This window comes from Muntiacus reevesi, chromosome 20 (genome assembly GCF_963930625.1).
Source record: "Muntiacus reevesi chromosome 20, mMunRee1.1, whole genome shotgun sequence".
Classification (NCBI taxonomy): Eukaryota; Metazoa; Chordata; class Mammalia; order Artiodactyla; family Cervidae; genus Muntiacus; species Muntiacus reevesi.
The window spans coordinates 31,879,154-31,893,099 of record NC_089268.1 but is presented as its reverse complement, the minus strand read 5'-3'; the positions used below and the strand labels follow the sequence as shown (position 1 = coordinate 31,893,099).

The following is a 13,946-nucleotide window of genomic DNA, read 5'->3' as shown; positions in this document are numbered from 1 at the left end:
CCATCCTGCTAGACATCCAACTCTGAAATGCTGATAGGGACATGGCACAGCTGGGGGCTCATGTGTGCTTCAGCTGAACTGGCTGACTAGGCAACTCCAAACTAGTGCCCCTGATGCATTTAATTGTGTGAAGGAACGTGACAAAAGTGATCACAGACATGATCTATTAGAGTTTACCAGAGAAACAAATGAATAGGATGTGTAAAGGAGATTTATTCTGAAGAATTGCCTCCTGAGATAATGGGCTGGCAAGTCCAAAATCTGCAGAGTGGGCAGCAAGCACCCAGGAAGAGACTGACTATCAGCACAATTCCCTCTTAGAAGGGAAGCCAGTATTTCACTGTATTTTTGCAGTTGAATGAGGCCCATTCATATTATGGAGGGCAATCTGCTTTATTGAGTCCACTAATTTAACTCTCAGTCTCTTTCAAAACATACTCAAAGAAGGATCACAGAAACACAGATTAATGGTTGACCACATATCTGGACACTGTGACCCAGCAGGTTGACACATTAACCATCACAAATATTTACCTACCTGAAGGGTTACAATAAAATATAAAAAGGCAGATAATACCAAGCATTGTTTAGGATGTGAAGCAACTGGACTCTGTCATACTTGGGAATATAAATTGGTTCAATCACTTACAAAAGTGTTTTGGCATTACATACTAAAGCTTGAACATACACAATTACTGTGACTCTACAATTCCATCCTTAAGTGTTTCCACCCATCAAAAATCCTTATTTGTATTGACTGAAAAACATATATAACAATATTCATAGCAGCAATGTTTATAATAGCCAAAACTGGAAACAATCCAAGTGCCTTTGTAGAAGAGGTGGACTTTAGTAATGCGTTGATATCTGGGGCTGATTTTGAAGAGTGGAGATGGTGCATAGATGCTTGTCAGAACAAGAGAGAAGGGATTAAGGGGCTTCAACGACAGAGGAAGCTCAGAATAAGAGTATCTAAGAGGGATGAGGATATTCCTGTATTTGGCACCCTGCTGGCTTCTCTCCTGCTCTATCCCTCCCATCTCATAGACTTCCTCCTCCCCTATCCCTTTCTCCATTTTACTTTTCCATGTATTCTGTACTCCTACCTGGACCTTATTTCCCCACTTTCTTCTGCATGGGAATCAAAGCAGTGAGTTTCTGAATTCATATTTGTTTCCTGAATTGACTGTAAAACCCAAATAAATGTTTACAACAAAATTTAATAAAGTTAACCAAAAAAAAAACCAAACCCACAAAACCCAATCAAAAAATGAGCAGATCTAAATAGACATTTTTTCAAAGAAGACATACGAATGGCCAAAAAGCACATGAAAAGATGCTCAACATCCTAATTATCAGAAAAATGCAAATCAAAAGTACAGTGAGGTATCATCTCACACCAGTGAGAATGACCATCATCAAAAAGTCTACAATCAATGCTTGTTTGTTGAGGGTGTGGAGAAAAGGGGAACCTCCTACATTGTTGGGAGTAATGTAACTTTGTACAACCACTATGGAGAACAGTATTTTGAGGGTCCTTAAAAAACTAAAAGTAAATTACAATATGATCCAGCAATCCCATTCCTAGGCATATATCCAGAGAAAACTATAATCCAAAAAGATACATGCACCTCAGTGTTAATCACAGCACTGTTTACAATAACTATGGCATGGAAGCAACATAAATGTGCATCAACAGAGGATTGGATGAAGAAGACGTGAGATATATATTTTATATATATATATATACACACAATGGAATACTCAGTCATGAAAAAGAAATAAGCAATGCCATTTGCAGCAACATGGATGGATATGGAGATTATCATACTAAGTGAAGTAAGATTAAATATACGATATTGCTTATATGTGGGATCTAAAAAAAGGTAGAAATGAACTAATTTAAAAAACAGAAATAGAGTCACAAATGTAAGAAACAACTTGTGGTTACCAGATTGCTGGGGTGGGGGTGGATAAATTGGGAAATTGAGAGTGACATGTATACACTACTGTGTAGTACAGGAAACTACTCCATACTCTGTAATGATCTATATGGGAAAAGAATCTTTAAAAGAATTGATAAATGTATATATATATATATATATATATATATATATATATATATATATATATAACTGAATCACATGTGCTGTATAGCAGAAACTTAACACAACATTGTAAATCAACTATACTCCAAGAGAAATTTTTAAAAGGATGTTGATTGGTTCAGATGCCATTTTACAGTGTGTTATTGTGCAAGTCAACCCTGTTTCTTCATCTTTAAAATGGTGCTAATATTATCTACCTGATTGGGTTAAACTGATGATTAAGTGAGATAATCCATGCAATGCCAATTCAGTGCCTGTAGTAAGGGTTCAAAAATCGTAGCTGTTAGAGAATATACTATTTTTCTAAATCTTGAGTTCCCTGGAACAGATAGCAGCTGTGAAAGCACCTCCACCCTAGAAGAGGATGGAATCTGAGTTTGATGCTGAGGACCTAAGTTGGCATGACCAGTAAATAAAGAAAAGTAAGTCACCTTCCTCAAATCAGGATTAATGTTATCTTTACACAGTAGTAGATTTACTGCTGCATTTCAGACTGATGTCAGTGTTTCAGGACACTATAGTCCCTGGAATATGGCAGGTTGTTCGACCTGACTTGAGTGACTGCAGAGCGGTTTCAGTTGATTGTTGTCATTGACATGAGAATCTTTGGTAACCTTCTTTTTGCGGATAAAACCGTAGTCGGCAGGATTCGAACCTGCGCGGGGAAACCCCAATGGATTTCAAGTCCATCGCCTTAACCACTCGGCCACGACTACCTGCTGGGAGCGTTTTATTGTTACCGAGTTTGAAGGTACACCAAGTGCTATGCCATTGAATCACTAGGCACCAAAATGGTGAAAGTTGTTTGGTGTATAGCTAGCGTGGTAACAAAGAATTTCCTAATCCCATTCGAGACTTCTCACGTTCAGATGAAATAACTCATCCATGGCAAATAGAAATTCAGCGGAGGAAGATGGAATTCAAAGAATCATTCTGAGACAAGGGATTCGAATTTTCTATGCCCTAGAACTGAGGGTGACCCTAGTAGTCTCACACCGGCAAGTGCCAATGGGACTGGAAACGAGATGGAAGAAATTTGGGGAAATCGGAAAGCGGACAGTCAGTTGTTTGCTTTTAGCGTTAAGCTCTGAAACAGAAGTATCTCCGATAACCTTCAACTGCGTTGACCTTTCCCTATCTTAAGAGAAGTACTTGAAACCCGACTTGAGCCAGAGTGCCGGGTGAAAGAATGGGGAAGGTCCAGGAGCTGAAGAAAAATATGCTGGGAAGATATTCAGCCCTCATGCTGGGAAAATCTTCAACTCCTTACTCCTTTTCTTCTTCCCCTGAGAGGAAAGCCTGCAGCCCAAGGAGCCTTAGGGAGAAGCCGCTTATATAACAGCTTGAGGACATTCACGGTATAGAAAAACAAACCAAATAAAATAAAATAACACACCATGTGTATAATACACAAAGTCATGAATGCCAGACTATTGATAGGATTGTGGATTTAGAGACTTAATGAAACCCTGTAGAACTGGATTCTTTTTCCTTTTTTTAATTTTTTTATTTTTTAAATGAAGAATTTAGGACTACAGGATCGACTTCTGAGAGTTGAAATACTTTGCCAAAAGCACCATCAGGTAGATTTAGACAGACTTTCAGATACAAAGGGAGAATGCCTTTCATGGCTGAGGCCCTCAAACTCTCATAACTAAAGCTCTCCTATATCTTGTCATTTAGGGCAGGCAAAGAGACAGTTTTTCCTGTGGTGGGTTGAACTGTGTCACCCAATAACAAATGTTGAAATTCTAAGCTGAGGTACCTGTGAATATGACTTTGAGTATAGTCTTTGCCAAGAATATCAAGCTAAGATGAGGTCATACTGGATTAAGGCCCTAAATCCAATGACAGAGTCCTTATAAGGAGAGGAAGACTTGATACACACATAAAAATAGACACACAGGTACAAAGGCCATGTGAGAGGGAGGCAGAGATTGGAATAAAGCAGTTGCAAACCAAGGAACTACAGGGATTTTCAGCAACCATCAGAAGCTAGGAGAGAGCCATGAAACACATTCTCCTTCAGACCTTCTAGAACCAATTTGCACACACCTTTAATTTAAATTTCTGGCCTCTGGAACTGGGAAAGAATAAATTACTACTGTCTTAAGCCACCCACTTTAACCGTAAGTTGTTAAGACAGCCTATGAAGCATTGCTCCTGTCTGTTTATGCTTGAAACAGGATCCTTCTTGCCACTTTAGCACTTCTAAATTCCACCAGAGAGCCTCGTACAAATATTGGGTTAGCCAAAATATTCTTCAGGCTTTTCTGTAAAACTCAAACGAACTTTTTGATCCATCCAATAGTTCCTCCCTTTCATATAGTAAACTAATTTTGGAGAAAACTCTCCTAGGGAGGTAATCTAAACTAAAGGAAATCATTTATGTGCAAAGACATATATGATACTTTTAGTTATAATAGTAAAATAAACATTTCCAACAATGGAGAGAGGGATGATTATATAACTTGGGTTATATATACCTGGAAGAATATTACCAAGCCATTAAAGACAGTATTTTGTAAGAAGTTGTGAACGGCTCAGGGAAAAAGTACAAGATATAGTGTTAAATGAAAAGAGTAGGGTAAAAAATGTATGTGCTATATGACCTCAATTATGTAAAATTTTTGAGGGTGGGAGAAAATACACAGAAGTGTTGCTAGTGTGGTTTCTTGGTTGTGCAATTGTGGGTTATTTTTTGTTTTTCTAATGTGAAGCAGACATCATTACTCAAGTTTTAAAAATGAAGAAGCAGAAATAGTGATTTTATTGCTGGAATAAGAGAAATATATCTAGATACAAGGCTTTCATATTACTCTGTAATCAAACATTTAGCTCAAGTGGTCATTTTCAAAGGAATTATGTTTGCTACAGTGGTGAAACCCAGGGCTTTATCTTTGTTTTCTTATGATGCTAATAAGTTAACAATAAAAATAATTTAAAAAGAAGTAATCCCACAATGATGAAAAGAGCATGAAAGCAAATGACAGATGGTAAGAAACATTGTTTACCTCCCCAAATTTCAGTATCTTGATGCAGTTGAGATTTAGTTCTTAGTCATGTAAGAGTCTACGGTGGACTTCTAAGTCAGCAAAGAAAGGGGAACCCATTTTGCCCTTGTGGTGATTCAGGGACCCAGGCTGCTTCTATCTTAAGGATCTGCTATCTCGTAAGGCTGGAGAAAGTCCACACTTCTTTAAAGTCTAGGGGTACATGTTACTTTTGCATTCATAATCTGTTCGTTATGACTAATCACTCAGCCACCCTGAGATGCAAACTGTTAATGCAGATTGTTATGCAAATTATTATGCAAATTGAGATGCAGATATAGATGCTAGCTGGGTAACTTATTCCCATAGACAACTCCCATAGACAACTATGGAGGATGGAACATGGATTGAGGTGAACATTACAATTACCAGCAACATTTGGGGAGGCAGAAAAGAGTTCGATAAATAGTAACTGAGTTAGCAGAGTGAATAAAGCTGAAATCTGACTGTCTGCAAGGTGGAAAGCTACCAATTATAAAGTTATTAACATCTGTAAAGGATATTTCAGATCCTTAGAAAAGCTAATAGGAATTGGGAGAAAAAAAACAAGATTAAAGGAAACTAATCTCTGAGAAAACTGTCATGGAAAAACCAAACCACAGAGGACATAACAGGCATCCTGATTACAATGGTCTGTCATATACAATCACTCTAAAATGGGTCCATCTGCTGGTGTATCAGGTTCATAAACCAATTAGGTTTTGCAGGTTACCTCTTAAATAGGATTGGACTGATAAGGGGCCACCAGAATTCTGAGGAATGATATGTACCAAAGCAAATAGAAGAAAGAGCCTGATGGAACTAGAAACTAGTAAATAACAGAAGGGGAAAAAAAACTATTATTAATTTTCTCAGAGAAATAAGAGAACATTTTGCACCTATGGGGCAATAATAGGATGCTGTTATTTTTGAAAGAGCATCAAGAGAACAAGAAGTCTTGAAATTTTAAAAACTGTGATGACAGGAAAAAGTTTGATGGAAGAGTTGGAAGATAAAGTTGGAAAATTTTCTCATAAAGAGGAAGAGAAAAGAAAGATGGAAAATAGGAAAATGGTAGATAAATTAAAAGCTCATTCTAGGAAGTCCAGCTATGTCTGATTGAAAGTGTTCCAGGACAAGACAACAAAGAAAAGAAAGGGTGACAATTACTTATAAATGCCCCCCAAAATTCACCAGACCTAAAAGTTCCACTTATTGCTCAACACAATGAAGGAAAAAGACTAAGAATCTACCTAAGTGTCTACATTATTTAAGAATGGCATTTAACCTCATCACCACAGCAATATCTAGAAGACAAAGGAGTCATGCTCACCAAGTTCTATGATAAAGTGATTTCCACTCTAGAAATCTCTTCCTGACTAAACTAAATCATTTATGAAGTTAGTAAATATCTTTTCAGAAATGCATTATAGTTGGGCAGGGATAACCAGGAAACAGAGACCTCATGAGAACTTAAATCTGGGTGTCTCTAATAGGAAATCAGAACCCAGGGGGTGGAATCACCTTCTGGCAGCAGGCATCTGGAGTTATGGAGGAGAGACAACTACTACTGCCAGGAGATGTTACATAATGCAGAGGGGGCAGTTACAGTGCGGCCTCTTCAACCTGGAAGTATTTCTTCTGTATTTCAAGCATCTTTATGCAACTCGAATGGTCTTGGCTGAATGCCGACACTTCCCCGGGGCTTTTGTTGGGAAGGTTCAAATCCGCATAGCTACAATTATTTACTTTTAGTAAAGACGTTTGCTTTTCTCCTCAACCCTTTGGGTTGACAGTCTGGATTCTTCCATTTCCTGCTGTTGCCTTCCCCTAAGGCAATAAACAGTCCTGTCAAGTCTCCTGCTTGACATCAGGAAAACTTCACTGCCCATGAAAGAGGTAGGTCACAGCTTTGGAATTGTGGTGCTAGAGAAGACTCTTTGAGAGTTCCTTGGACCTCAGGGAGATCAAACCAGTAAATTCTGGAGGAAATCAACCCTACGATTCATTGGAAGGATTGATGCTGAAGCTGAAACTCCAATACTTTGACCACATGATGCAAAGAGCCAACCCATTGGAAAAGACCCCGAGGCTGGGAAAGATTGAGGGCAAGAGGAGAAGGGGGCGACAGAGGGTGAGGTGGCTGAATGGCATCACTGATTCAATGGACATGACTTTGAGCAAACTTCGGGACAGGGGTTTAGTGAAGGACGGGGAAGCCTGGTGTGATGCAGTCCATGGGGTTGCTAACAGTTGAACACTGAGCGACTGAACAACAGCTTTCTCAGTGAGAACCAAGTTACAAAACCCTGTTTTGAAAACATTCAAAGTGCTTTACCCTTGGTCACCACGAGGTGGAAGCGTTCAGAGAAACAGAAGTCATCTCTTGGCATCCCACTCTCTCCGCCCCCCCGTCCGCCTCTGCCACAGCGCCAGGACTGGTTGGCACACCACGTCAAATGAAGTCATTCACAATTTATGTCTCACGAAATTCAACTTCCAAGAACGTCCCTTACGTTCGAAGTCGAGAATTCGGGACAAACACTCGGGATGCAGAGAGCCCAGCCGTTCCTCCGACAACGCCAGCGGGGAGCGCGGCTCTGCAAACACCGTATCGGAGCGCCGGTCACTGCATCTGGGCAGCCCGGCTGACTGTGGTCGCGCGGAGAGCCGCCCCGTGAGCTGCAGAAAAGGCAGGGAGGAGCGCGAGAAATCACGGACCTACCACTTCTATCCCGAGAAACCGATTTTGCTCTAGTTTTGCACTAGGAGCTCTGGTGCGCCTAAGAAAAGGGGTGTGTGCTATGGAGGCAGATAGAGAAAACAAGGATAAGGATGAAATTTCGGCTTTTCAGAGGACGTGTTATTGCAGAACTGAAGCTATATGGTATCAGGAAGGAGTGCTATCGGTTTTCAGCCGTGGGGTTCCATGGTGTAATGGTTAGCACTCTGGACTCTGAATCCAGCGATCCGAGTTCAAATCTCGGTGGAACCTAGGTACTTTTACTTTCTGACTTTATTTACTTATCTTTCCAGTTTTCCTTTTAAGGAGAGTTGGCAGGGAATCTGCAATTCACATTTTGCCTTTTCTTTATAGACTTTACTACATCATTTTGGAGTTTTTCTACCTTGTGAAAGTTTAAAATGGCCAAGTATACATTCTGTTTTAAATTGTCTTGATACCAAATAGGAAGAATTTTAAAGTACAACTTTAAATACCCAAAGCCAAAAGTAAAACTAGTTTTTTAGTTTGTTTTTAAAATATTCAAAAGTAAAGAATTAAGATGCAATCATATCCGTCTTATTCCTCATCATATTCTAATGAAAATGTTATAAATGCTTGTCGGGAATGTGTTTGATGTTCTTTCTACTGCTATTAGCTAAAGAATGCTCTTGTTATATTAATTTTATATTAACTAATCGAATTTTTACTAATTATTAATATTACATAAAATACACACAAATTACTGTTTTCGCACATTATTAATTATTAAAGCCCTTGAAAGTGAAAATCCACCTACGCTTTAATTGATTCATAGTATTTCAACATGTAAAGCATATTAAGGAGATTTTTCACTCTATGTTAATAGCTGAAATTCTTGTCCTCATTTTAGCTATCTATTTTTTGTTCTTAGCTGAATTTTAAATTACCAATAGATGTTAGTGAGCAATCTGGAAAAGCAAATTGCTAAAATAAAGGGGGGAAAGCTACCTACCCATACCTTTTGTTTCTTTGTTGTGTTCTTATGTTTGCTGTTACTTCACCCTAACAGATACACTGCTTTTATGAAGACACTAACTGCCTGATTGTAATTTGAAATCTTAACTCCTTAGAAGTTTAGGGAAAGGCCATATTTTCATGTCTACCAAAGATACAGTTTATGCAAAGTCCTGCATGAACGCCATTATCAGAGACTGCTTCCTGGTCGATGTATATCTCTGGGGCCTCAAAACCCTTCGTTGTAGGTATACATTTTCTCACCTTCCCTGAGTTCATTTACTTGTAAAGCCATGAAAATTTAATAGGTACAAAGGACCTCAGTTGGCACTGATTTCCATACTAAGGAAGTCCACAATACTATTTTTAAATATAGGACTCCATAATAAAAACATTTACTAATTCAATTCCAATACTTGATTTCAAAAAACGGAGAAACAACCTAACAATGTCAACACCCGCTTTAGGCAGTGGAGTCCTCAGAGAGTCACCTTCTACTTCTGTTGGCACGGTGGAGCCAGCATGGTAGGGTGGGAAACGGAGACGCACTGGGACTGAATTCGTCACTCTGTGAATGTCTAACTGCGTAATTTTCAAGACGTAAAACTACTCTGTACCTCGGTCTCTTTACTTTATATAAAAGAAGGTAAGGCCTTCTTTGCTGTGTTTTTACCATGGTAAGTACTTTGCTTAAGGAAGATACTCCACAAATACCAGTGCTCTTAAGGAAGATGCTCCACAAACACTAGGGCTCTCCTTTCCCTCTTTTTCTTTTCTCTCCTTCTCCCACCCCCTTCTCCTCCTCCTTATTCTTCAGAAAGAAGGGTACCTGAGAATGGAAAGGGGACATTTTGGTATATTTTGATCAATTCAAGTACCACGGTCAGTGATGCTTCCTTCCTAAAAATATTCTTGCCAGCAGAAGCAGCCTATCCTCTATTCCAAAACACTAGCCTATCCTTGGAGAAGGAAATGGCAATCCACTCCAGTACTCTTGCCTGGAAAATCCCATGGATGGAGGAGCCTGGTAGGCTACAGTCCATGGGGTCGCGAAGAGTTAGACATGACTGAGCAACTTCACTTTCACTTTTCACTTTCATGCATTGGAGAAGGAAATGGCAACCTACCCCAGTGCTCTTGTCTAGAGAATCCCAGGGATGGAGGAGCCTGGTGGGCTGCTATCTATGGGGTTGCACAGAGTCAGACACTATTGAAGTGACTTAGCAGCAGCAGCAGCCTATCCTTGCTTAAAAATCATGTAAAAATCTCACCTGAAGTAGTTACCTTGCTTGAGGATATTGATTTTTATCAAGACCTACCCCCACCACCTTGCACTGCCTATAGGGCTCAGGGAATCACTATATATTTCCATTTTACATACTGAAAGAATATAATATAATGCTAATTCACATCAAAAGAAAACCAGAGTAGTGTGTGGAGGAGTGATAGATCAGGAAAAAAGAAACACAATGTAGAACTGAATCAAATTTATCAATATGGGTACCCTTAGTGAAGATTCTGAAGTTAGTGTGTTAGCTAGAACAGTTGGGAATTATAACAGTGTGCATGGTAAGTTGACTGTAACCTGAAGTCAGTAGAACTAGAGTAAATGAAGAAGCCAAGATTTCTTTGGTATGAGGTAGAGAAAGATGTCGATATCTTAGATCGTTTTAAAACACATAGGGAACTTGCAATGGATTTATCACATGTGACACCCACTCATCTTCCCTCTACTATCTCCCTGGAGGGCTCCCTTACAACCCCCCCTAAGAAACAGATTGGTGAAGAGAGAGCCAGAGTCCTTGGGAAGTTCTCTAGTAGCTGTCCTCTGTAGAAAGGTTTGAGGGTAATGGATACATCCCTAATTTTTTTTTTTTAATTATTTACCTTTTTGATCCCTTTCCTCCGTTTCTCCCACTTGCACTAGCCCACCTTTACCTTTGGTAACCTCTCATCTGTTCTCTATATCTATAAACTTGTTATTTTTTCTTTTTTTAGATTCCACATATAAAAGGTACTTGTCTTTCCTGACTGGCTTATTTCACTTAGCATCATTCCCTCAAGGTCCATCCATGTTGCAATAGATGGCAAGATTTTATTCTTTTTTATGGCTGAATAATATTCCATTGTATATTTACTATAACCTCTTTATCCCTTTATCCATTGATGGACAGAGATTTTCATACTTCAGCTGTGGTAAACAGTGCTGCAATGAACATGGGAGTACATATATACTTTTCAAATTAATGTTTTTTGTTTTCTTCAGATAAATGTCCAGAAGTGAAATTGCTGGATCATATGATAGTTCTATTTTTAATTTTTTGAGCAATCTCCATACATTTTCCATAGTGGTTGCACCAACTTATCGTCCCACCAACAGTGCACAGAGGTTCCCATCTTTGCCAACATTTGTTATTTCTTGTTTTCTGGATAATAGGCATTATAACAGATGTGAGATGATATCTCATTGTAGTTTTGATTTGCATTCATCTGATGATTAATGATGTTGAGCACTTTTTCATGTACCTGTTGGCTGTATGTATGTCTTTGGAAGACAGATTTATTCCGATCTTCTATCCACTTTAAAATCAGATGGTTTTCTCGCCTTTCACTTGTATGAGTTCTTTCTATATTTTGGATGTTAAACCCTTATCAGATATATGATTTGCAAATATTTCCTCCCATTCCAATGGTTTTATGCTTTTAGATCTTACTTTCAAGTCTGTAAGTCGTTTTAAGCTCCTTGACATAGATCTTGCTAATGATTTTTTTGGATTTGGCACCAAAAGTAAAAGCAACAAAAGCAAAAATAAACAAGTGGAACTATATCAAATTAAAAAGCTTCTGCATAGCAAAAGAAGCAATGAAAAAGCAAACAACAAAACATTAGTCTCCTCCCTTCAGACCATCAGAATAAGGGATCCTTGCAGTTTGAGGAGGAAGTGTTACCTGCCAATTTGACACAATAGCCTGTGTGTCTAAATGATGCCAAAGAGCAAGAAACTGCTTAATACAAATACACTTTCTGATAGAAAATGTGACATTCTGAAGAGAATTGAGGTTCTCTACAGCTACTTAGGCCAATGAGCTTACTACTGTCTAAGTAGTCGTGGCCGAGTGGTTAAGGCGATGGACTAGAAATCCATTGGGGTTTCCCCGCGCAGGTTCGAATCCTGCCGACTACGACACCCTTCTCTATTGAGACATAGCCAGTTGGGGAAGAATGCTGTTACCTTAAAGAGAGAAGCTGGATTGTTCTCCAACCTGGCTCTTTATGTTGCCGGTGAGAGGCTCCCTGCTGCTGGAAGCACAGGGATTATACCCCCAAACAGAAGTATGGGGGTCTAATTTATTATTAATTTTAAGTAATTCGACCACAACCCTAATGGTGCTTTCTTTCCCCACTAGAAGAGCCCAGGCTTTGATGGTACCTTCCTCTTTCCTTCAGTCAAAATCCTGCTTAGAAGGCAGCCTTTCCTAAAGAAAAAACTTGGCAGAAACATTTCCCCTTTATCAGGATTCTTCTCCAGTCATGTATGCCCTTGTTCATGTACAAAAGGAAACTCCACAAAATCTTGGATCACATATAAGTGAAAGCCAGAACTCACATCTATGGTCATGAATCCAAACTGGATTTTAATAGACAAGCCACTACATAACTGAACAAATTATTTAAGCCATTCTTTTGGTAGCCAAACCAAAAAAGTCGACACATTATGCCAGACTAACTTGTCCTGGGGTCCAGGACGTTGGTAAAGAGAGAGGAGCTAAAAGTGAGATGAGGTTTTGATACATTCTGGGCACAGAGTTCACATACAAAATCCCATTGGGTCATTAACATGTGTGAGTTAATGTATTGAAGTGTTAAAGCAATGTCAACCACACTTGAGTGCCTTCCTAGGAATTCCTAGGAAAATTAGATTATCTCACTTGGCAATTTGATGGAACTGATGCTCACTTCTCTTGTGGAGATCTGCACAGTTGTCATACTTTAGTGCATCTCAAGAATGCATCTATTACTTTTTCTTAAATCCAATGTGTTCCATATTCATCAGTTAAATGCCAGATACTTTCCTCTTTCATGCATGTGTTCATAGGAATGAAGTAGTCAAAAAACATCAAGTTGCAACCTCAGGAGGGTCAGTGATGTTGAATTATGGTAAGTCCTCCTTGCTGAGCAGGGTCTGCTTGATGAAAATAACTTGGTTTTGGCTTTTAAGACCTGGATTTCCAGAGGATGAATTTGATATTTCTTTGCAAAATGCATCATTTCTCATCGCTCCGTCTCTTACCTTCAGCATACAGGTTGCTTTGACTCTCAAAAACTAAATAGAATTCTGGAACGTCAAAGTCATGAAATATTAAGGCCCTTCTGTGGAAACAATTCCGAACTTTAGAGTTGTGGAAAGTAACCCGCATGACATCGATGTACAGAATTTAAAAATAAAAATTTGTTCAAAAAGATACCTTAGAGAGAATGTTGATAGTATAAGCAAAAGTTCTTCTCTTTCCAGATACTGCTTTTTGGAGGAACCCCATGGAAAATGAAGCTCCAGTTCTGGGGGCTGGAATAGAGATCCTGAGCCAGGACTGACTATTACACAGAATCTTGCTTTGTGGAGTATCAGCCTGTAATCTGGTTTCTGAATGCTTCTGTTAGGATTCGAGAACTTCTCATTACATTTTCTTTTTTTTTTCTTTTTCAGCTATACCCTGCAGCATATGGGATTTTAGTTCCCCAACCAGGGGTGGAACCCAAGCCTCCTGCATTGGGAGCAAGGAGTCTTAACCACTGGACCGCCAGGGGAGTCCCTTTCTCTTTAGTTTTTAATCACTGAAATTTCTTATAAATAAGGAAAATAAAACCAAAAATAAAACTGGTGAACAGTGTAAGAAAAACAAGAATTACAGCAATTGCAACAGAGAATGTAAATTAGGAAGTACATTTCCAATTGAAATAAATCTGAGCCACTGATTTAAAATTTTCTAGTAGCCATGTTAAAAAGTAAAAAGAGACAGGCATAATTCATTTTAATAATATATTTTATTTCAACCAAACATATTCAAAATGTCATTTCAGTATGTAAG

General features: G+C 38.8%; 3 non-coding genes across 3 annotated transcripts; 2 read left to right on the top strand and 1 right to left on the bottom strand.

Annotated features, from left to right (window-relative positions):
* Positions 1-2,742: 2,742 nt before the first annotated feature.
* TRNAS-UGA (transfer RNA serine (anticodon UGA)) lies at positions 2,743-2,824 on the bottom strand. Its single transcript has one exon. It is a non-coding gene; the product is annotated as a tRNA-Ser (tRNA).
* Positions 2,825-8,063: 5,239 nt separating this feature from the next.
* On the top strand, positions 8,064-8,135 carry TRNAQ-CUG (transfer RNA glutamine (anticodon CUG)). The gene has a single exon. It is a non-coding gene; the product is annotated as a tRNA-Gln (tRNA).
* A 3,826-nt stretch (positions 8,136-11,961) lies between these two features.
* TRNAS-AGA (transfer RNA serine (anticodon AGA)) lies at positions 11,962-12,043 on the top strand. Its single transcript has one exon. It is a non-coding gene; the product is annotated as a tRNA-Ser (tRNA).
* Positions 12,044-13,946: the final 1,903 nt, after the last annotated feature.